Below are 24115 nucleotides of genomic sequence, written 5' to 3' on the forward strand. Positions count from 1 at the left end.
TGCACATCCTTGCTGGGGAACGTGACTACCACTCAGTCAGGCTTTCAGCTGTGCAGCACTCCTGATGAAGACTACTCACGTGGGCCTGCTGTTGAAGGGCTGAGGCTGACCCTTAGAAACACAACTTTGGTGAGGGAGAAATCACTGGACATTTAAGAACTGGGAGCCGGGCTCTTGTGCGAATGTGTCCCGGTGATGTCATAGGCGCCAGAGCATGTAACAACCTGGTGCCCCTGCTCACTGCTCCACATGCACTTGTCCCGGTGATGTCACAGGTGCCAAAGCTCATCCCAGCCTGGCACCCCTAGTCACCGCCCCACGGGGACTCGTCCCGGTGATGTCATAGGCGCCAGAGCACGTGCCAGCCTGGTGCCCCTGCTCACCGTCCCAAGGCGACGCGTCCTGGTGATATCACAGGTGCCAGAGCGTGTCTCAGCCCGGCGTCCCTGGTCACCGCCCCAAGGGGACTCGTCCCGGTGATGTCATAGGCTCTAGAGCACGTAACAGCCTGGCATCCCAGGTCACCGTCCCACGACAGCTCATCCCCGTGATGTCACAGGCACCAGAGGGCGTCACAGCCTGGCGCCCTGGTCACCGCCTCACAGGGACTCGTCTCAATGATGTCACAGGCTGCCGTGGTTTTATAATAAAGGGACTGAGGGTCGAGACAAGAACAGAGGGAGCACCCACCAACCATGGTCCCGGGCAAAACAGACTTGGCTTTCTTAAACAAAAACTATTTATTAACAGTTGCTTAAAAAGGACAAAAGGAACAAAACCGGTTACTTGAGAGGATAAAGAGAAAACAAGGCCAGATCTTAAAAACAACATCTCCTCACTCCCTATTTTCCTTTTGTTCCCAGCTCTACCTCCCCCGCAGCGGTGGCAGGGGGACAGAGAATGGGGAGTGCAAGTCAGTTCATCCATGTTGTTACTGTCGCTCCTTTTGTAAAGGAGGAGGAGTCCTTACACCATTTTCCCTTGCTCCAATGGATCCCCTACTCACGAGGGAAACTCCACAAACTTCTCCAGCGTGAGTCCTGCCCGCAGGATGCAATCCTTCCCCATCGGATCACTCCAGTGGGAGCTTTACCACAGTCTCGGATTCTTAGGGAGTTGTGGCCACTCGCTTCGGCGTGGATCGTCCCACAGACTCTAGATGCCTCACGACCTTGTTGTGCATCCCAAGCTCCATTATTAACAGTTACTCGTCATGCATCCCATGCTCCACGACCTCTCTCAGGCTCAGGCATCTCTTCCCCGACGTGGGTTTCTCCACGGGCCGCGAGTGGGTCTCTGCTCCGCCGAGCCCATCTTGGCTGCAGGGGTCCACCTGCCATCTTGCCACCAGTTGCAAGGGAAAACTCAACTCCAGCACACCTCCTCCGGCTCCATCTTCGCTGACCTGGTGTCTGTGTGGCCATTTCTCTCAGGTCTTAGTCCTCTCTGAGTGAACTCGGCCCAGCGGGCACCCCAGGAGCAGGGTGCTCCCCAAGTTCCCCAAGCAGCTCCGTCACAGCCACCTTGAGCATGTGGCGCTGGCACGGCACGGGCAGCCGCCCGCTGGGGGCCAGGGAGCGAGGGCCGAGACCTCCTCCCTTCTGCTCACTCCTGGACAAAGCACCTTTTCTGTTCCTTTGTCCCAACTTAAATAGAGCAATTCGCAGAGGTGCCAATGATTAGCTCACACCAAGGGGTATGGGAATCTGGTGGCACAGGGAGCAAATCCCTTCTCGAACCACCAGAACCCCCTCCCCTACATCGAACTATCGCACAGGCGCCGGAGCGGTCCCCTGGGGACTCATCCCAGTGATGTACCAGGCGTCAGAGCACATCACAGCATGGTGCCCATGTTCATCACCCCACAGGGACTTGTTCCGGTGATGTCACAGCGGTTAGAGAGTGTCCCGGCCTGGCCGCCCTGGTCACCGCCCCACAGGGACATGTCCCAGTGATGTCACAGGTGCCAGAGCACGTAATAACATGGTACCCGTGGACAGCACCCCAAGGGGACTCGTCTCGGTGATGTCACAGGCGCCAGAGCGCGTCCCAGCCTGGCTCTCCTGGTCACCGCCCCACGGGGATTCATCCCGTTGATGTCACAGTCGCCAGAGCACGTAACAGCTTGGCGCCCCTGCTCACCGTCCCACGGGGATTCGTACTGGTGATATCACTGGCGCCAGAGCTCGTCCCAGCCTGGCGCTCCTGGTCACCGCCCCACGTGCACTTGTCCCAGTGATGTCACAGGCGCCAGAGCACATCACAGCCTGGTGCCCATGGTCACCACCCCACAGGGACTCATCCTGGTGATGTCACAGGCACTAGAGCACGTAACAGCCTCCTGTCCCAGGTCACCGTCCCATGGCAGCTCGTCCCAGTGATGTCACAGAGGGCATCACAACCTGTCGTTCCTGCTCACCGTCCAACACGGAGTCCTCCCGGTGATGTCACAGGCACATGACCGTGTCCCATCCTGGCGCCCCGATCAGTCCCCCACAGGGACTCGTCCCGGTGATGTCACAGGTGCCAGAGCATGTAACAGCCTGGTGCCCCTAGTCCCCGCCCCACGGGGACTCATCTTGTTGATGTCACAGGTGCCAGAGTGCGTCCCAGCCTGGCACTCCTGTTCACCGCCCCGTGGGGACTCATCTTGGTGATGTCACAGGCACCAGAGCACGTAACAGCCTGGCGTCTGATGTCACTTTCCCACTGGAACTCATCCCAGTGATGTCACAGGCACCAGAGCACGTAATAGCCTGGCACCTCTGGTCACTGCCCCACGAGGACTTGTCCCGGTTAATTGTTATCCCACAATAAGGGGTTAAAGTTTTTGTGTAAGAGTTTCATGAAGGGTTTAGCAGACAGTAGGTGCTTTACTCATACCTATAGAAACTAACGAGATGTCCATCCTTGAAGCTGTCAAGAGTGATTAAAAAGGAGACTCTTTATCAAGAACTGTCTGCCCTTGGAGGGAACATCCCAGAAACTGCATAAACTTTGTTCTCTTGTTTTTCTGAGCTGTGAACATGCAGTGACTTGGGGGAAAAGGTAATGCCGGCAGGGGGAGATCGCGACCACCAATTCTCAGACCACCTACCCTAAATACACCCCAGACCCAAAAGAAAGTGGCGGAGGAGGAAAACTGAGCTTGTGAAGTAATTTACATGTAAAGCGAGAGAAAATTAACCAATTGTTTATGTAAATATGTTATGAATTATGCATGATTGTAGTGTATAACTAATTTTCTATCCAGAAACCGGGGTGCGCACGCTAGGAGGAGAAATCCCCCGTGCACCCAGCGCTGCAATAAAGAATATCTGCTTTCTAAAACTCCAAAATGAGCCTTGGAAAGTTCAGTTTCCTTTTCAGGCATCAAGAGCTCTTGCGGAAGGAGCCCCGTTACTCATCAGCACCTCGAAAGCCACAAAGCAAAGTCTAATGCTGCACTGATTACAGCAGGGACTCAAGAGACTTCTGGATTAATGAGAGCCAATGATGGCCCTGAATACTTCATGAGGAAAGTTTTTGTTAAAATAAGTCACTCTCCCGTGTGCCTTCCAAGAAAGGAGTGTGGGGTTCTGCTCTTCAGTCATTTTCAGATGTGAACGCAGAGAGCTATGTGCCAAAGGTCCCCAGAGGTCAGCTGTCGGCAGAGCAGACCAGTTGCAAAAGGCAAAAGCTGGAGGCTGGCTCCTCTCCCATGTCAAAGAGTTTTATACATTTATAAAATGGTGTAGATGTTAGAAGCATCAGCAGTAGCTAGAGATGAAGCTGGAGGTGGAGCTAGAGCTGGAATAGGAGCTGGAGAAGCAGCAGGAGCTGGAAGATCAGGATCAGTGGCAGCGGCAGCAGCAGCAGCAGGAGCAGCAGAAGCGGCAGCAGGAGCATTGGCTGCAGTGGCAGGAGCAGCAGGAACAGTATGCTGACGAGGTGGCCGAGTGGTGAAGGCGATGGACCGATAATCCATTGTGCTCTGCACGCAGGGGTTCGAATGCCATGCTCGTCGCTCAGCCATCAATAATGGCCAGAGTGCGTGAGTGTGAGCAGCTCAATGTGTGCCCCCAAGTAAGCCTTCGTTTGAGATAAGAGTGTCCTGAAAAGAACTTGCAAGGTTTTGAAGTTTACTCAGGACACACCTCAAACCTATGCTGTCTGCACATAGGCAAGAGGTACAAGAAGGGCCAGAAGGAAGATCCAGGGAACTCATAAGCACGGTCAGCCAGTCCTCAATCCCTCAATCCAAGCATAGGTAGCACAGGAAGGTGGCTGGGAGTAGTAAGCATGGACTCACGAAGCAGAAGTCATGCTTGACCAAGCTGATAGCCTTCTACAGTGAGGCGACTAGCTTGGTGGAGAGGGGAAAAGCAGTGCATGTTGTTTACCTTGCCTCCAGTAAGGCTCAACCAGCCACGGGGACGAAAAAACTGCCCTGAGGAGCGCAGCGACCCGGAGCGGGCAAACAGGGCCGTGTCGCGGCAGAGTGAGGGGCGCGGCAGTTTGCGCGGCAGTTCGAGCAGGCAGAGCGTCGAGCCCGGTCGGAAGTCCCTGACTAACATGGTGGTCACTAGGCATAAAGCGAAGGCTGCCCCCAGCCCGGTGCCAGCCATGACCGACGCAGCCTCCCAGACGGACCCCCGCTGGGTGCACGCTGCTTGTCCCCCAAGTGTATTGGCTTAGGTCGCCACCGGGGAAGTCACTTGTGGGAGCTGTGCCAGGGTGGAGGAACTCCTCCACCTGGTGACAGAGCTCAGAGAGGAGGTAAACAGGTTGAGGGCCATCAGGGAGTGCGAGAGGGAGATTGACCAATGGCCAGTACCCTGTGCTCCCTCCCGCAGACCCAACAGGCTACCACAGCTTCTCAGACTGAGGAGCCCCCACCCTCTCCTCGCCTGGCCAGGAAGAGGAATCCAGGTGGGAATGAGCAATGGCAGCAGGTCCCTGCCCGGCGCGGCAAGCCTGCCCCCTCTGCTCCCACAACTACCTCCCAGGTTCCGTTGCACAACAGATATGAAGCTCTGCAAGTGGAACCGACCCCCAGGGAGGATGACGATACACACATGCTAGTATCCTTCCCAAGGACCGCACATAGCATTAAGACATCCTCAGTTAAGAAGAAAAGGCGGGTGATTGTTTTAGGCGACTCCCTTTTGAGGGGCGTGGAGGGCCAGATTTGTAGACCTGACCTTTACATAGGGAGGTCTGCTCCCTTCCTGGGGCAACAATCAGGGATGTGATAAAAAAAACTCCCGTCTATAGTCAGGCCCACGGATTACTATCCTCTTCTTATTTTCCAAGTTGGTATTGATGACTTCAGGAAAACAAACATCCGGACTATTAAGAAGGATCTCAGGGTTTTGGGAAGAATGTTGAAGGGATCAGGGGCCCAAGTAATATTCTCTTCTATCATACCGACTTCGGGACATGACACGGGATGGAAAACAAAGATTGAGGATTTAAATAATTGGCTACATAAGTGGTGTGAGGAACACAACCTAGGCTTCTTTAACCACGGGCTGACCTTAATGCCAGACCTTCTATCCAGGGATGGGGTGGGTTTGTCTCCATGGGGGAAAAGGCTTCTTGCTACAGAACTAGCTGGGATCGTCAATAGGGCTTTAAACTAGATGTGAAGGGGGTGGGGGGTATTGTCAGACTTGGAGGATTAACAGCCAAGGACGGCCCTGCAGTGTCTGACGAGAGGTGTGTAGGCAGGTACCTTCGGCCTGCCGCCTCCGTGAAAGTAGGGGGTGATATGTGTAGTCAGGAGCAACACACAAGTTGCCTAGAGGTAAAAGAAAATCCCCAAAATAACGGCTCAGGAAATAAAGCTTCCCCCACTAGGGGTGCAGTGGGGTCGAGAGCCCAACTTACCTGCTTCTATACGAACGCACGCAGTATGGGCAATAAACAAGAGGAACTGGAAGCCCTTGTTATCCGGGGAAACTATGACATAGTTGCCGTCACTGAAACATGGTGGGATGACTCGTATGATTGGAGCGCTACCATGGATGGCTACAAGCTCTTCAGGAGGGATAGGAGAGGTAGGAGGGGTGGCGGGGTTGCCCTTTATGTAAGGGAAGGTCTAAACTGCTTAGAATTGAATGTTGGGGATGACTTGGTAGAATGTCTGTGGGTGAAAATCAAAGGGGGGCCTATGAAGGCGGATATTGTAGTGGGAATCTGCTACAGGCCACCCTATCAGGACGGGGAGGCTGATGAACTATTCTTTAAACAACTGGGGGAAGTCTCGCGCTCACTAGCCCTTGTCCTTGTGGGTGACTTTAACCTACCTGATGTCTGTTGGAAGTATAACACGGCAGTCAGGAAACAGTCTAGGCAACTCCTGCAGAGTGTGGAGGACAACTTCCTATCACAACTGGTCAGTGAACCGACTGGAGAAGGTGCTCCCCTAGACCTGCTGTTTGTGAACAGAGAAGGTCTCGTGGGAGATGTGAAGGTTGGAGGACGCCTGGGGCATAGTGACCACGAGATAATAGAATTCTCAATTCTAGGGGAAGTTAGGAGGGGGAGCACTAAAACGGCCAAGCTGGACTTTGGGAGAGCTGACTTTGGGCTGTTTAGAAGTCTGGTTAACAAAGTCCACTGGGAGACAGCTCTCAAGGGTAAGGGGGCGCAGGAGGGATGGTTACTACTCAAAAAGGAAATTCTGGAGGCACAGGAGCGAGCTGTCCCTGTGTGCCGGAAATCGAGCCGCCGAGGTAAAAAACCAGCTTGGATGACAAAGGAGATTTGGGAACATCTCAAAAGAAAAAGGGAAGTCTATAAGTCTAGGAAGAATGGGCAGGCATCCAGGAATCAATACAGGGAGGAAGTCAGGGCATGTAGGGAGATAATCAGGGGGGCAAAAGCCCAAATGGAACTTAGACTAGCCAGCTCCGTAAAGGACAACAAAAAGTCCTTCTATAAATACATTAATAACAAAAGGAGGGCTAAAGATCACCTCCAACCCCTACTGGACACAGGGGGTACGTTAGTCACTAGGGATGAGGACAAGGCTGAGGTCCTTAATGCCTTCTTTGCCTCAGTCTTTAATAATAAGGTCAGTAGTTCCCAGGTGAGCTGGCCTATGGTGTCTGAGAGCAGGGAGGGAGAGCAAATCGAAGCTCCTGTGATCCAAGAGGAACGGGTCAAGGATCTGCTTCATCGGCTGGATGCCCACAAGTCTATGGGGCCTGATGGTATCCACCCGAGAGTCCTGAGAGAGCTGGCGGATGTCATTGCCAAACCCCTGTCCATTATCTTTGGGCAGTCTTGGCTCACTGGGGAAGTTCCGCTGGACTGGAGGCTGGCGGATGTTACCCCCATTTACAAAAAAGGGCGGAAGGAGGATCCGGGGAACTACAGGCCTGTCAGTCTGACCTCGGTGACAGGGCAAAGTCATGGAACAGGTTATCTTGAGTGCTATTAATGAGCACATACAGGTTAACCGGGTGATCAGGCCCAGTCAACATGGGTTTATGAAAGGCAGGTCTTGCCAATCAAACCTGATCACCTTCTATGACAGGGTGACCCCCCTGGTTGACGAGGGAAGGGCTGTGGATGTAGTTTTCCTTGACCTCAGTAAAGCCTTTGATACAGTTTCTCATAGTGTTCTGGTTGAGAAACTGATAACTGCTGGCCTGGATAGGCACACCCTCCTTTGGGTTAAAAACTGGCTGGATGGCCGGGCCCAAAGAGTGGTGGTAAATGGGGCTAAATCGGCTGGAGGCCGGTCACCAGTGGGGTTCCCCAGGGCTCAGTGCTGGGTCCAGTTCTGTTTAACATCTTTATCAATGACCTGGATGAGGGGATTGAATGCACCCTCAGTAAATTTGCGGACGACACCAAGTTGGGAGGCTGTGTCAATCTGCTCGAGGGTAGGGAGGCCCTTAGAGGGATTTGAACAGACTGGATCGTTGGGCTGAGGCCAATGGCATGAGCTTTAATAAGGCCAAGTGCAGAGTCCTTCACTTGGGGTATAAAAACCCCAAGCATCGCTATAGGCTCGGGGAAGAGTGGCTGGAGAGCTGCCTGGCGGAGAAGGACCTGGGGGTGTTGGTTGACTACCGGCTTGATATGAGCCAGCAGTGTGCCCAGGTGGCCAAAAAGGCCAATGGGATACTGGCGTGTATCAAGAATAGTGTGACCAGCAGGAATAGGGAAGTGATCCTGCCCCTGTACTCGGCACTGGTGAGGCCGCACCTGGAATATTGTGTCCAGTTTTGGGCCCCTCGCTTTAAGAGAGATATTGAGCTCCTGGAGCGAGTCCAAAGAAGTCCCTTGAGAAGGGATGGTGGGGAGGTGGGGGAAGGGCTCTTTACATTAGTGATGGGTGACAGAACAAGAGGAAATGGGTATAAGCTTAGTCAGGGGAGGTTCAGGTTGGATGTTAGGAAGTATTTCTTCTCTGAAAGGGTTGTCAGCCACTGGAATAGGCTGCCCAGGGAGGTGGTCGAGTCCCCATCCCTGGATGTGTTTAAGAATAGGGTGGATGATCTGGTTTAATGGGGATTAGGGACGGTTGGACTCCATGATCTCTAAGGTCTTTTCCAACCTAGAAATCTATGAAATCTGTGAAAACAAAATACGCGTAAACGACTTGCTGTCACAGAACAATTCCAGGAAGGTATTTTTTTACTTGTTCACAGAATCTGAGAATCCTTTGGTTTGGAAGAGACCTTCCAAGATTCTATAGCCCAGGACAATCGCTCCAGCAGGGCCGTCTTAGCTGGTTGCTTTAGACATAGTACAGTTGGGTTTGGAGGATCTCCAAGGATGGAGACTCCACAACCACTCTGAGCAACCTGGTCCACTGTTTGACCCCCCTCACGGTAAGAAAGTGGTTTCTTGCCTTGAGGTGGAATTTCACGTGTTTTAAGTTGTGCCCACTGCCTCTTGTGCTGCCAGCTGGTAGTACAGAGAGGAGTCGAGTTGCCTCTTCATTCCCTTCCACCAGATACGGGAAGAATCCCAGCTCTCACAGCCTCCCCTCATATTTCAGATACTCCAAGCCTTTAACCAGTTTTGTGACAAGCAGGGATCTGCAAGGAGGAGCCATGTGGAGGCAGGAATAGCAGGCAGGCAGCCATGCCACCAAGGAACGTGCTGTCCCAGGTGATCAGGAGCGACTTGGCAGGGATCAGAGGGGCAGGGACGATACAGCGTAGTTATGAAAGCCACAGAGGTGGCTGGAGCCTCTTCCTGCCCACACGACCTCTCCTCTCTCCCTGGACATCTGCCTCTTGCTCTTCCAATCCCTGGAAGTTTCCTTAGGATAACGCTTCACCACGACCATGGGCCTCTTGCTCTCCCCACCCTGCTCTCCTCTGGATGCACTCCCCAGTAGTTCTGCGCTCCCAAGGATGCCTTTTTGCTCGTGGCGCTCAGCACCTGTGAGCAGCGTGCCTGGACACACGAGCAGGCAAACAAGATGTGAGAAGAAGAGACTGGGGTTTGGTGAAAGGGCTCAGAGCTCAGAATGCTGCTGACCCCATCCCCCTTCCCACCCCGCTGCCAGCCTCGCGTATCCCTAAGGCCTGCGAGCCAGGTAGAGGGGACCACTGCCAGCCCAGCTGGCTCTGAATCCAGAGGGAGAGCATGTGGGAGATGAGAAAGAGGCTGCCGGCCGCAGAGAGGTCAGCATCCTCATCGGCACCTTGATCTTTACCTGCACAGCCTCAGGGTGGAGAACAAGAGTAGATTTCATCAACAGATGAGTGTGGTGGTTTGGACAATGCCAAAGGTTCTCTTTCTGTTTGGTGGCTGCTGAATCCAGGAGCCCAGCAGAACACAGGTTGCCAGAGCTCCATGCCGCCAGGTCCAGCCCGCAGCAAGGCTAAACATGCCGGCCAGGAGGCATACGCTCACACATCCATGCCTGTGAGACCCTAATGAAGTTCAACAAGGCCAAGTGCAAGGTCCTGCACGTAGATTGGGGCAATCTCAAGCACAAGTACAGGCTGGGCGGAGAATGGATTGAGAGCAGCCCTGAGGAAAAGGACTTGGGAGTGCTGGTTAATGGGAAGCTCAACAGGAGCCGGCAACGTGTGATGGCAGCCCAGAAAGCCACCTGTATCCTGGGCTGCATCAAAACAAGTGTGGCCATCAGGTCGAGGGAGGGGAGTCTGCCCCGCTGCTCTGCTCTCATGAGACCCCATCTAGAGTACTGCTTTCAGCTCTGGAGTCTCCAACACAAGAAGGACATGGAGCTGCTGGAACGAGTCCATAGAAGAGAAGGCTCCAGCGTGATCTTATAGCAGCCTTCCAGTACCTGAAGGGGGCCTACAGGAAAGCTGGAAAGGGGCTTTTCACAAGGGTATGTGGTGATAAGACAAGGGCAATGGCTTTAAACTGAAAGAGAGTAGATTTCGATTAGATATAAGGAAGAAATTTTTTACATTGAAGGAGGTGAGGCACTGGAACAGGTTGCCCAGAGAAGTTGTGGCTGCCCCATCCCTGGAAGTGTTCTAAGCCAAGTTGGATGAGGCTTTGAGCAACGTGGTGTAGTGGGGGGTGTTCCTGCCCATGGCAGAGGGGTTGGAACTACGTGATTTTTGAGATCCCTTGCAACCTGAACCGTGCTATGATTCGATGATTCAATGATACAACACATATACACTTGACCAACCACCCCAATCAACCCACACAGGAACACACAGCACTCAACAAATTATGATATTTAGAGGTCCCTACCAATCAAGGCAATTCTACGGTTCTGTGAATATTCGAGCTACTGTCAGACTTTGCTTTGTGGCTTTCGAGGGGCCGATGAGTAACGGGACTCCTTCCGCAAGAGCTCTCACCCCAGACTGGCCTTGTCTCCATTGCTATGGGTAGTCAGGGGTGAAAGACGAGGTGCTCTCAACCCAGGAACTATGGAGAAACCCGTAGTTTTACCAAGGGAGGAACTCTTTGGATGCTCAGCTGGTTGGGCATGGAGAAGAGGGGAGAATGAAATGCGACTCTCTTGCAAAGCTGATGCCCAGAGTCTTTATTGAGAAAATCAATGGAAAATGGAAAAGAGGAGAGCTTGAGCAATGCATTTTGGAGGCTGAGTGACGCTCAGAGAAGCACGGCCATCTGAAGGAAATCCTCCATGCCAGCGATGCTGCTTTTCCAGTTCCCCTGAAAGGCTCTGTCAATCAGGTGCCACCTAGGCCCATTGCTACAGAAGCAAGGAGGAGGTATTTCCTGGGGAGCATAAGGCAGAGCAAGAGGGGAAAAGAGAGAAGGTTCGTTGGAAAGAGGCGGAAGGCCAGCACAGGCCCCTTCCTAGAGGCGGAACGGTGGGAGCTCGGCTCCTCTGCAGACCATGGCCGCGCTCCCAGGCCCGGCTCCAGGGCTTTCCTCTAGGCTGCTGGCGCTCGACTAGGGGCAGACAATCCACGGGCTTCAGCATAAGAGATTGCCCCGTCCCAGAGGCCCGCAGAGCCCACGGCCCAGTCCGGACCACCCAAAGCCCCCCAGCCCCAGGGAGCCCCCAGAAGCAATGGGCACACTGCCAGCGCTGAGAGAGCTCCCCACGGCAGCCGACGCGGTGGATCCCACGGCTGTGCTCTGAGGGAAGGAGCTGAGGATTGGGCCCGGCAGCGTCACCAGGACTGGCGAGGGCTGGATCGCAACGCTGGAGTCAGCGCACCGGATGACGCACGGCTCGTTGCAGCTGTTGGCAAGCGGGGTTGGGCCACAGGTGGCTGGCAGGCACGGGCTATAACACGACATGTCTCGCGGAGGGAGGCGACCCTGCAAGATCGGGAGAGAGCAGAGGGCATTAGCTGCCGGGCCCTTTCAGAGCCCCAGCTTGGCTCCTCTGAGAACGGGCAGTGCCTGGGAGCTCAACGGAGAGAGATTTGAGGCGGGGAACAAGTCAAGAAAGCTGTGTCCACCAGGACGACCCACAGTGGTGCCCTGCTCTGCCTTTGGCAGAACGCCACAATGCACCCTCACCTCCGCCACTTTATCCTCCCCGCTGCCTGGTCACACCCTGCTGTATCTGAAGCCCTCTTCTCTCCCCCGCCTGTCATGTCTCACCCACAGGGACCTGGCCTCACCTGGCCAGAGTTACTTGTAACAGCCCCAGGAAATCCAGGGTCCCACTTGGCAAACCTTCTCAAAGGTGCAAGCAGTGGCATGGCCCAACTGTTGATGGACCTCCAACATCTGCAGAGAGGGGGTTTCTGGGCATTTTGGTGGGCCTGCGGTGGGTATTTATAATGGAAGGGTGATCCAAGAGGGTCCGTCCAAGTGCAAGGAAAATCCTCCTCTTCAAGTCAAGCTCCTTTGCAGCCTGTACCTTGGCCAGCCTTGCCACACTCTGGCAAGCCTGCTCCACGGAGGCACTCTGCTACCGCCAGTTGCTCCGTTACCAAGGGTGCGTCTGCAGGATGCAAGGATATTTCACAACAGCCCTTCTGCTCGGCCTTGAAGGCTTGGTAGGGAAGGCTCCCCAGAGAGAGTGCTCAGTAAGCCCCTTCCCAGTATGAGGAAATGAATGCCAGGTTTTTCTGATGAGTAGAGCATAGCCTTCATGCTGCGGCCTTAGTCAGGGAAAGATTTCTACTGCAGATCAAGAGGCTCCCCCTTCTCGTCATCGGGCTGTGTACGTCCTGATCATCAGCCCTTGTACCAGCCTCAATTTGTTCACTCAGCCAAACAAGTCTCCTGCTCTCCCCTCGCCCTCAGGGGAGCCTGGTCTTGTCAGGTCAGGCTCCTCTCACCCACCTCTCAGGACAAGACATGTCTGAGTAACATGGAACAGGGTTCCTGAAGAGAGCAGCCACTATGGAAGAAGGCATCTATGGCAGCGCTAGCTGTCCTGAGGAAGATCCCCATCATGCCAATAATGCAAAAGGAGCATTGCCGAACCACAGATGGTAGAGGAATTGCCTGGTGGTCGGTTAGAGAGTGCTGGCTGTGTGTCCTGAGCCTCGGAAAGAACCGTGGCCAGTAAAGAAACCAAGCAATGCCCTGTTTTGCATCCTAGACCATTCACTGAGGACAAGGGAGGCAAAACGCATGGAGATCTCTCCACAAAAACTGTTCTGCCAACCGAGAAGACAAGAGGCAACATGAACTGAGACTTACCAATTTCACAGAGCAGTGGAGGGCACGAGGAGAGGATAGAAGAGCTGGGAGTTGGACACACATTTATACTGCGGCTCAGAGCCCCAGGGGAGCTGAAAAATGACACAACCATGAAGCGTGTTGAGAAACAGCAATTTTGGCTTCTCAGAGCTCTGCTGGTAGATGAAAGACATGCCTCCTTTGCCTGAAAAGCTTGCCTCCCTTTTGTCCTGGGTAGCACTGAAGTGGTTTTGTTGATAGCAATTATGCTTCTTGCCTAGACCAACGCTTGTTTGAGGTCTCCTTCCAGTCACTGTTGAAGCCGTGCAGCAGATTCAGGCCATGAGCAGGTGTTGTGCACGTCCTGCCCTTCCTGGGGAACATGGCCACCACTTATTTCGAGCTTTGCCTGTGGAGCAGGCCTGAAGGCCACTCAGTGGGTCTCTCTTTGATGGACTGAGGCCAACCCTGAGCAACACCAGTGCCTGCGGGCTACGGAGTTGCTCAGAGCCCAGCCAAGACTCTGCAGGACAGCTGTTCCTCTGAGGGACAGAGAATGGAGGAGACTCAGATCCCCAGGGTGGTTGGAAGGTGATGGTCAAACAAGGCCCTCCAGTGGTCTGGAGAGGAAGCCCTTTGTGTGCAGGTAGGAGGACACCGAGGCCATTGCTGGAGCAGATCAGGCTACTCGTTGGCAGGTCTCTGCTCCCCTCGGGCCTGGGTGATGCGCAAACTATCCCGCCATGCAAAGGGAGCCCAGCAGTTCAGCTGTAGTCGTCACTCAGGAAAGGCCAGAGTGTTTTCTTTGCGACCTGCACAGCCCTTGCCTTGCCTGCCAGGACTTTACTCATGACTCTCCTGAGGAGGCGCAACGGCTCAACGTGGCCCTGGAGAGCAATGAAGGAGCCTGCTGACTCATGCCTGAAAGTGAGCCGTCACCAAGTGGAACTGTTTGCTTTGGCACAGTCTTCCCAAAAAGCACTCATCTTTGCGACGTTGCCGGGTGACTTGTTCGGGTCACTGACCCAGAGGGTCAGGGACGGATTGGCACATTCAGGGCCCTTTAATTGTAAGGTGGCACCAGCAGACAACCTTGCAGTCACCTGTGAGTCACCAAAAAGTGCTGGGACACCATGAGAGACCTCCGCTCCACCTCGGTGCGAATCATCCATGCACTGATTCAAACGTTCAGAGGACCCTACGTTCAACCTCACGTCCGCATTCCTGCAGAAATGCAGCTTTTTGTACAGGGTTGTCATGGCTGTTAGCGTCTTGCCCAACCACTTGGTGACCCCTTCAAATCCTGTCATGCTCCTTGGTGAAACAGCAGCCAAAGGAGGACAGCACGGACATGCCCTGACTTTCCCACTCCCATACGTTTCTGGCGCACAGACCAAATGGAGGAAAGTTGCCGCCCCAATTTGTCCAGGGCCTGGGGAGCCTGCTTTTTGGACAGAGCGGTGTGACAGCCCACCGGACTGATGCTGCAGCCACTGAGCGGCACCAGATGGCGCTCCCTGCTACGTTGTGAGACACAGAGGAAACTGGGTGGGTCTGGAAAGGTCTGTGGGGAGCTGGAAGGTCAGGCGCGTGCAACCAGCCCTGAGAGCTGCCTGGAAAGCCTTCTGACTGCCCGTGCTGCTTGGGAAGATGGGCCATGCTCTCACCCTGGCAATCGTGCTGTTTAGAGGAAGGGTCTTGGAAGGGAGATGTTGTCTTCTGCTGCGAAGGATCGATGGCTCTGTCTCACTTCTTGCCTTCTTGCCTTTGTTTCCAGCAAGGCCATGCTGTGGGGTTGTTGTGCCATCCTGCTGGGACGATCAACCCAGTGCCACAGCTCACAGCAGAAATGTGATGACTAAGCACAGTCAGAAACAGGTCCCAGGATTCAGTGTGGCACCAAGGTGGGAGGCACCCACTCGTGCCTCTTTTGCAAGTGGAACTGGAAGTGCACTGACAAAGTGGCCAGGGGTGCTCCTCTGGAAAGGCTCTGAGGCTCCGTGAGGAACTTGCGAGGCACTCGACCCCCCGCGTGTCTTCAACTGAAGGGCAGGGAGGTGGCTGCCTATCTCTTCCAGACCCCAAAGCCCCGAGATGTGACCCTTTGAGACGTGGCTCAGGCCCGCAGAAGAGGCACGCGTTGCCCACAGCAATCTCCGCTGGGGAAGCTGCCAGCAGGAACCAGCCCCAAGGGAAAACTCCCCAAATGGGACCACCTGCCCTATGGGCTGCTCTGTTCACAGCTGATGCACTAATGGACGAGCGCTCAAACTACTGGTGTGCGCCAGCAAACGCCAAAGGTTGCGGTGGGTAAGGAGAGAAGTTGAGTACAGCCCTGCTGCTCTTCTCTCTCCGCTCTCCCTTCTGGCAATTGAGAGGTCACGCAAAGAGGAGCAGACGCCTGGACAGAAGCTCTGCGCCTCACGTAGCCGCCTTTGCCACCAGACAGGAGCAGGACACGGCCCGTCACGGCTCTGCTACAGCAGGCAGTGAGTGCCATCGCTGGGCTGCTCTGCTCCTCGGCCTGCCACCCTGCCCCACTACTGGATGCAGGAAGGGTGGGGAGACATTCCTCTACCGCATGAGGAGCCTGGCATTTGCTGAGCCTGAGCAAAGCTGAGGCAGCGGCAGAGGGCACATGCATCCTCCTGCCTCAGCAGGCGTGTGGTAACACCTGAGGGCAGGAAGCGGACAGCACAGGCCCATCCTTGCTCCGCAAGATGCCTTATGCTTTGAACTGCAGCCACAAGAGGACATGTCCTTGCCAGGGCTGGCAAGGCAACCGAAAGTGAAAAGCACCTATGAGGTTACTCCTCAGTCACTTTGACCTTGCACCCGTGGGTGCATTCTGAAAATGACAATTTTGAGAATGACACTTGACAGATTTCCATAGAGCAAGACCTTCCCCTCCCACCCCCTTCCCCTTTTTTGCTTTGTTTTGAGGCCACCACAGAGCCACCTGGCAACCTCCAGGTCTGGTCGCAGTGCCCCATCCCTTCACGTAGTGGCACTTCTCTCCGTCTCACAGAGGGTCCTTCTTTGGCCTTCACCTTCCAACCACTGCTGGGGATCTGAGTCCCCGCCTTTCCTTGTCCCTCAGCCGGACAGGCATCCAGCCAGGGCTGGCTGATTGCTGAGCCCTTCCATAGCCCTGTGGGGCCTTGTGTTTCTCAGGGTCAGCCTCAACCCTTCAACATCAGACCCACGTGAGTAGCCTTCATCAGGAGCGCTGCACAGCTGAAAGCCTGACAGAGAGTGATAGTCACGTTCCCCAGCAAGGACGTGCACAGCCCACACAAAGGGCCTGGAGCTCCTGCAACCCTTTCCTGGGAACTGGCGTGGGACCTCAAACGACCATTGCTTTGAGGAGGCAGCATCTAATGCGTCACTGTGCTCTCACCCAATAGGGAAACGCAAGCCAGACCTTTCAGATGAAAGAGACAAGTTCTTCATCTCTTGGCTGTGCTTTGCAAGCCTCAAATTACTGTTTGTTAACATGCTTCACAAAGAAGGCATGTGCCACATGTCCTGAGGAGCTGGCTCACCATATAAAAAGCCTGTGCCACTCCAGGCCCTTCCATTAACATCTATCTCTTCCCTTGCGCTCCACAGTGAACTTGGTAAGTCTGAACGCACTCCTTCTTCTCCTGCTGGTAGGATTACTGTCATGGGACCTGCTTCTCTTCTGTGCGTAGTCTTTTTGATACATGGTCCAGGGTTGAAAACACACGGTGCTCCCCGTTCTGGGAAGTGAGTTGGTGAGGGGAGAGGGAAGGCTTTGTTCCCTTCCGAGAGAGAGTCCGTTGGGCTCTTTTATAGCAGTGGCTCTACTGAAGTCTGAGGCTGGATGACAGGTACCATCTATGTGGTCACCAGGTGCTTTCTCTCCCAACCATCGAGCAGTGACCTGCCTCTTGACCTCTTGGTCACTCTTGGCAAAGGAAGGAACTTTCCAGGGAGATGTGGCTCTACCCAGGCACTGCCCGTTCTCAGAGGAGCCAAGCTGGGGCTCTGAAAGGGCCCGGCAGCTAATGCCCTCTGCTCTCTCCCAATCTTGCAGGGTTGCCTCCCTCTGCGAGACATGTCGTGTTATAGCCCGTGCCTGCCAGCCACCTGTGGCCCAACCCCGCTTGCCAACAGCTGCAACGAGCCGTGCGTCATCCGGTGCGCTGACTCCAGCGTTGCGATCCAGCCCTCGCCGGTCCTGGTGACGCTGCCGGGCCCAATCCTCAGCTCCTTCCCTCAGAGCACAGCCGTGGGATCCACCGCGTCGGCTGCCGTGGGGAGCTCTCTCAGCGCTGGCAGTGTGCCCATTGCTTCTGGGGGCTCCCTGGGGCTGGGGGGCTTTGGGTGGTCCGGACTGGGCCGTGGGCTCTGCGGGCCTCTGGGACGGGGCAATCTCTTATGCTGAAGCCCGTGGATTGTCTGCCCCTAGTCGAGCGCCAGCAGCCTAGAGGAAAGCCCTGGAGCCGGGCCTGGGAGCGCGGCCATGGTCTGCAGAGGAGCCGAGCTCCCACCGTTCCGCCTCTAGGAAGGGGCCTGTGCTGGCCTTCCGCCTCTTTCCAACGAACCTTCTCTCTTTTCCCCTCTTGCTCTGCCTTATGCTCCCCAGGAAATACCTCCTCCTTGCTTCTGTAGCAATGGGCCTAGGTGGCACCTGATTGACAGAGCCTTTCAGGGGAACTGGAAAAGCAGCATCGCTGGCGTGGAGGATTTCCTTCAGATGGCCGTGCTTCTCTGAGCGTCACTCAGCCTCCAAAATGCATTGCTCAAGCTCTCCTCTTTTCCATTTTCCATTGATTTTCTCAATAAAGACTCTGGGCATCAGCTTTGCAAGAGAGTCGCATTTCATTCTCCCCTCTTCTCCATGCCCGACCAGCTGAGCATCCAAAAGAGTTCCTCCCTTGGTAAAAGTACGGGTTTCTCCATAGTTCCTGGGTTTGAGAGCACCTCGTCTTTCACCCCTGACTACCCATAGCAATGGAGACAAGGCCAGTCTGGGGTGAGAGCTCTTGCGGAAGGAGTCCCGTTACTCATCGGCCCCTCGAAAGCCACAAAGCAAAGTCTGACAGTAGCTCGAATGTTCACAGAACCGTAGAATTGCCTTGATTGGTAGGGACCTCTAAATATCATAATTTGTTGAGTGCTGTGTGTTCCTGTGTGGGTTGATTGGGGTGGTTGGTCAAGTGTATATGTGTTGTATCATTGAATCATCGAATCATAGCACGGTTCAGGTTGCAAGGGATCTCAAAAATCACGTAGTTCCAACCCCTCTGCCATGGGCAGGAACACCCCCCACTACACCACGTTGCTCAAAGCCTCATCCAACTTGGCTTAGAACACTTCCAGGGATGGGGCAGCCACAACTTCCCTGGGCAACCTGTTCCAGTGCCTCTCCTCCTTCAATGTAAAAAATTTCTTCCTTATATCTAATCAAAATCTACCCTCTTTCAGTTTAAAGCCATTGCCCTTGTCTTATCACCACATACCCTTGTGAAAAGCCCCTTTCCAGCTTTCCTGTAGGCCCCCTTCAGGTACTGGAAGGCTGCTATAAGATCACGCTGGAGCCTTCTCTTCTATGGACTCGTTCCAGCAGCTCCATGTCCTTCTTGTGTTGGAGACTCCAGAGCTGAACGCAGTACTCTAGATGGGGTCTCACGAGAGCAGAGCAGCGGGGCAGACTCCCCTCCCTCGACCTGATGGCCACACTTGTTTTGATGCAGCCCAGGATACAGGTGGCTTTCTGGGCTGCCATCACACGTTGCCGGCTCCTGTTGAGCTTCCCATTAACCAGCACTCCCAAGTCCTTTTCCTCAGGGCTGCTCTCAATCCATTCTCCGCCCAGCCTGTACTTGTGCTTGAGATTGCCCCAATCTACGTGCAGGACCTTGCACTTGGCCTTGTTGAACTTCATTAGGGTCTCACAGGCATGGATGTGTGAGCGTATGCCTCCTGGCCGGCATGTTTAGCCTTGCTGCGGGCTGGACCTGGCGGCATGGAGCTCTGGCAACCTGTGTTCTGCTGGGCTCCTGGATTCAGCAGCCACCAAACAGAAAGAGAACCTTTGGCATTGTCCAAACCACCACACTCATCTGTTGATGAAATCTACTCTTGTTCTCCACCCTGAGGCTGTGCAGGTAAAGATCAAGGTGCCGATGAGGATGCTGACCTCTCTGCGGCCGGCAGCCTCTTTCTCATCTCCCACATGCTCTCCCTCTGGATTCAGAGCCAGCTGGGCTGGCAGTGGTCCCCTCTACCTGGCTCGCAGGCCTTAGGGATACGCGAGGCTGGCAGCGGGGTGGGAAGGGGGATGGGGTCAGCAGCATTCTGAGCTCTGAGCCCTTTCACCAAACCCCAGTCTCTTCTTCTCACATCTTGTTTGCCTGCTCGTGTGTCCAGGCACGCTGCTCACAGGTGCTGAGCGCCACGAGCAAAAGGCATCCTTGGGAGCGCAGAACTACTGGGGAGTACATCCAGAGGAGAGCAGGGTGGGGAGAGCAAGAGGCCCATGGTCGTGGTGAAGCGTTATCCTAAGGAAACTTCCAGGGATTGAGAGAGCAAGAGGCAGATGTCCAGGGAGAGAGGAGAGGTCGTGTGGGCAGGAAGAGGCTTCAGCCACCTCTATGGCTTTCATAACTATGCTGTATCGTCTCCATCCTTGGAGATCCTCCAAACCCAACTGTACTATGTCTAAAGCAACCAGCTAAAGACGGCCCTGCTGGAGCGATTGTCCTGGGCTATAGAATCTTGGAAGGTCTCTTCCAAACCAAAGGATTCTCAGATTCTGTGAAAAAGTAAAAAAATACCTTCCTGGAATTGTTCTGTGACAGCAAGTCGTTTACGCGTATTTTGTTTTCACAGATTTCATAGATTTCTAGGTTCGAAAAGACCTTAGAGATCATGGAGTCCAACCGTCCCTAATCCCCATTAAACCAGATCATCCACCCTATTCTTAAACACATCCAGGGATGGGGACTCGACCACCTCCCTGGGCAGCCTATTCCAGTGGCTGACAACCCTTTCAGAGAAGAAATACTTCCTAACATCCAACCTGAATCTCCCCTGACTAAGCTTATACCCATTTCCTCTTGTTCTATCACCCAACACTAATGTAAAGAGCCCTTCCCCCACCTCCCCACCATCCCTTCTCAAGTATTTGTAGGCTGTAATCAGGTCTCCCCTCAGCCTCCTCTTCTCCAGGCTAAACAGCCCCAACTCCCTCAGCCGCTCCCCATAAGTTTTATTTTCCAGCCCCTTGAGCAGTTTAGTCGCCCTTCTCTGGACTCGCTCCAGGAGCTCAATATCTCTCTTAAAGCGAGGGGCCCAAAACTGGACACAATATTCCAGGGGCGGCCTCACCAGTGCCGAGTACAGGGGCAGGATCACTTCCCTGTTCCTGCTGGTCACACTGTTCTTGATACACGCCGGTATCCCATTGGCCTTTTTGGCCACCTGGGCACACCGCTGGCTCATATCAAGCCGGTAGTCAACCAACACCCCCAGGTCCTTCTCCGCCAGGCAGCTCTCCAGCCACTCTTCCCCGAGCCTATAGCGATGCTTGGGGTTTTTATACCCCAAGTGAAGGACTTTGCACTTGGCCTTATTAAAGCTCATGCCATTGGCCTCAGCCCAACGATCCAGTCTGTTCAAATCCCTCTGAAGGGCCTCCCTACCCTCGAGCAGATCGACACAGCCTCCCAGCTTGGTGTCGTCCGCAAATTTACTGAGGGTACATTCAATCCCCTCATCCAGGTCATTGATAAAGATGTTAAACAGAACTGGACCCAGCACTGAGCCCTGGGGAACCCCACTGGTGACCGGCCTCCAGCCGGATTTAGCCCCATTTACCACCACTCTTTGGGCCCGGCCATCCAGCCAGTTTTTAACCCAAAGGAGGGTGTGCCTATCCAGGCCAGCAGTTACCAGTTTTGAAACCAGAACACTATGAGAAACTGTATCAAAGGCTTTACTGAGGTCAAGGAAAACTACATCCACAGCCCTTCCCTCATCAACCAGGCGGGTCACGCTGTCGTAGAAGGTGATCAGGTTTGATTGGCAAGACCTGCCTTTCATAAACCCATGTTGACTGGGCCTGATCATAGAATCATAGAATCATAGAATGGTTAGGGCTGGAAGGGACCTTCAAAGGTCATCTAGTCCAACCCCCCTGCAAGGAACAGGGATATCTCCAACTAGATCAGGTTGCTCAGGGCCTCATCCAACCTGGCCTTGAACGTCTCCAGGGATGAAGCATCCACCACCTCTCTGGGCAACCTGTTCCAGTGTTCTACAACTCTCATGGTAAAAAATTTTTTCCTAATATCCAATCTGAATCTACCTCCCTCTATTTTAAAACCATTACCCCTTGTCCTATGACAACCGCCCTCCTGAACAGCCTCTCCCCATCTTTCTTGTAGGCCCCCTTGAGGTACTGGAAGACCGCTATAAGGTCACCCCGGAGCCTCCTCTTCTCCAGGCTGAACAGCCCCAACTCTTTCAGCCTGTCCTCATAGGAAAGGTGCTCCAGCCCTCTTATCATCTTCGTGGCCCTCCTCTGGACCCTCTCCAACTGGTCCATGTCCTTCTTATGTTGGGGACTCCAGAACTGGACGCAATACTCCAGGTGAGGTCTCAGAAGGGCAGAGTAGAGGGGGAGAATCACCTCCCTCAACCTGCTGGCCACGCTCCTCTTGATGCAGCCCAGGATGCGGTTGGCCTTCTGGGCTGCAAGAGCACATTGACGGCTCATACTGAGCTTCTCGTCCACCAGTACTCTCAAGTGCTTCTCCTCAGGGCTGCTCTCGATCCATTCACCACCCAGTCTGTATTTGTGCCTGGGATTGCCACAACCCAGATGTAGGACCTTGCACTTGGCCTGGTTAAACTTCATGAGGTTGGCACGGGCCCACCTCTCCAGCCTGTCGAGGTCCCTCTGGATGGCATCCCCTCCCTTCCAGCGTGTCAACGGCACCACACAGCTTGGTGTCATCGGCGAACTTGCTGAGGGTGCACTCCAGGCCACTGTCCACGTCACCGACAAAGATGTTGAAGAGGGCCGGGCCCAACACGGACCCCTGAGGGACGCCACTCGTGACCAGTCTCCACTTGGACATTGAGCCATTGACCACTACTCTCTGAGTGCGGCCATTGAGCCAATTCCTTATCCACCGAGTGGTCCATCCATCAAACCCTTGCCTCTCTAGTTTAGAGAGAAGAATGTCGTGCGGGACAGTGTCAAAAGCTTTGCACAAGTCCAGTGCATGATCACTCGGTTAACCTGTATGTGCTCATTAATAGCACTCAGGATAACCTGTTCCATGACTTTGCCTGTCACCGAGGTCAGACTGACAGGCCTGTAGCTCCCTGGATCCTCCTTCCGCCCTTTTTTGTAAATGGGGGTAACACCTGCCAGCCTCCAGTCCAGCGGAACTTCCCCAGTGAGCCAAGACTGCCCAAAGATAATGGACAGGGGTTTGGCAATGACATCCGCCAGCTCTCTCAGGACTCTCGGGTGGATACCATCAGGCCCCATAGACTTGTGGGCATCCAGTCGATGAAGCAGATCCTTGACCCGTTCCTCTTGGAACACAGGAGCTTCGATCTGCTCTCCCTCCCTGCTCTCAGACACCGAAGGCCAGCTCACCTGGGAACTGCTGACCTTATTATTAAAGACTGAGGCAAAGAAGGCATTAAGGACCTCAGCCTTGTCCTCATCCCTAGTGACTAACGTACCCCCTGTGTCCAGTAGGGGCTGGAGGTGATCTTTAGCCCTCCTTTTGTTATTAATGTATTTATAGAAGGACTTTTTGTTGTCCTTTACGGAGCTGGCTAGTCTAAGTTCCAGTTGGGCTTTTGCCCCCCTGATTATCTCCCTACATGCCCTGACTTCCTCCCTGTATTGATTCCTGGACGCCTGCCCATTCTTCCAAGACTTATAGACTTCCCTTTTTCTTTTGAGATGTTCCCAAATCTCCTTTGTCATCCAAGCTGGTTTTCTACCCCGGCGGCTCGATTTCCAGCACACAGGGACAGCTCACGCCTGTGCCTCCAGAATTTCCTTTTTGAGTAGTAACCATCCCTCCTGCGCCCCCTTACCCTTGAGAGCTGTCTCCCATTGGACTTCATTAACCAGACTTCTAAACAGATCTCAAAAATCACGTAGTTCCAACCCCTCTGCCATGGGCAGGAACACCCCCCACTACACCACGTTGCTCAAAGCCTCATCCAACCTGGCTTAGAACACTTCCAGGGATGGGACAGCCACAACTTCTCTGGGCAACCTGTTCCAGTGCCTCACCTCCTTCAATATAAAAAATTTCTTCCTTATATCTAATCAAAATCTACCCTCTTTCAGTTTAAAGCCATTGCCCCTTGTCTTATCACCACATACGCTTGTAAAAAGCCCCTCTCCAGCTTTCCTGTAGGCCCCCTTCAGGTACTGAAAGGCTGCCATAAGATCACACTGGAGCCTTCTCTTCTCCAGGCTGATCATTCCCAACTCTCTCAGCCTGTCTTCATAGCAGAGGGGCTCCAGCCCTCGGATCATCTTTGTGGCCCTCCTCTGGATTCGTTCCAGCAGCTCCACGTCCTTCTCGTGTTGGGGACTCCAGAGCTGAAAGCAGTATTTCGGGGGGAGTCTCACGAGAGCAGAGCAGAGGGGCAGAATCCCGTCCCTCGACCTGATGGCCACGCTGCTTTTGATGCAGCCCAGGATAAGGGTGGCTTTCTGGGCTGCCAGTGCACATTGCCAGCTCATGTTGAGATTCTCATCCACCAGCACTCCCAAGTCCTTTTTCTCAGGGCTGCTCTCAATCCATTCTCTGCCCAGCCTGTACTTGTGCTTGGGATTGCCATGACCCACGTGCAGGACCTTGCACTTGGCCTGGTTGAACTTTATGAGGTTCTCACAGGCCCACCTCTCCAGCCTGTCAAGGTCCCTCTGGATGGCATCCCTTCCCTCCAGCGTGTCCACAACACCACAGAATTTCATGTCATCTGCAACCTTGCTGAGAGTGCACTCGATCCCATAGTCCAGGTCACCAACAAAGATGTT

General features: G+C 54.1%; 1 non-coding gene across 1 annotated transcript; it reads left to right on the top strand.

The window, feature by feature from the left end:
* The first annotated feature begins 3924 nt into the window (after positions 1-3924).
* TRNAI-GAU (transfer RNA isoleucine (anticodon GAU)) lies at positions 3925-4006 on the top strand. Its single transcript has one exon. It is a non-coding gene; the product is annotated as a tRNA-Ile (tRNA).
* Positions 4007-24115: the final 20109 nt, after the last annotated feature.

The sequence above is a fragment of the Tauraco erythrolophus genome, chromosome 20, assembly GCF_009769465.1.
Source record: "Tauraco erythrolophus isolate bTauEry1 chromosome 20, bTauEry1.pri, whole genome shotgun sequence".
NCBI classification, from domain to species: Eukaryota; Metazoa; Chordata; class Aves; order Musophagiformes; family Musophagidae; genus Tauraco; species Tauraco erythrolophus.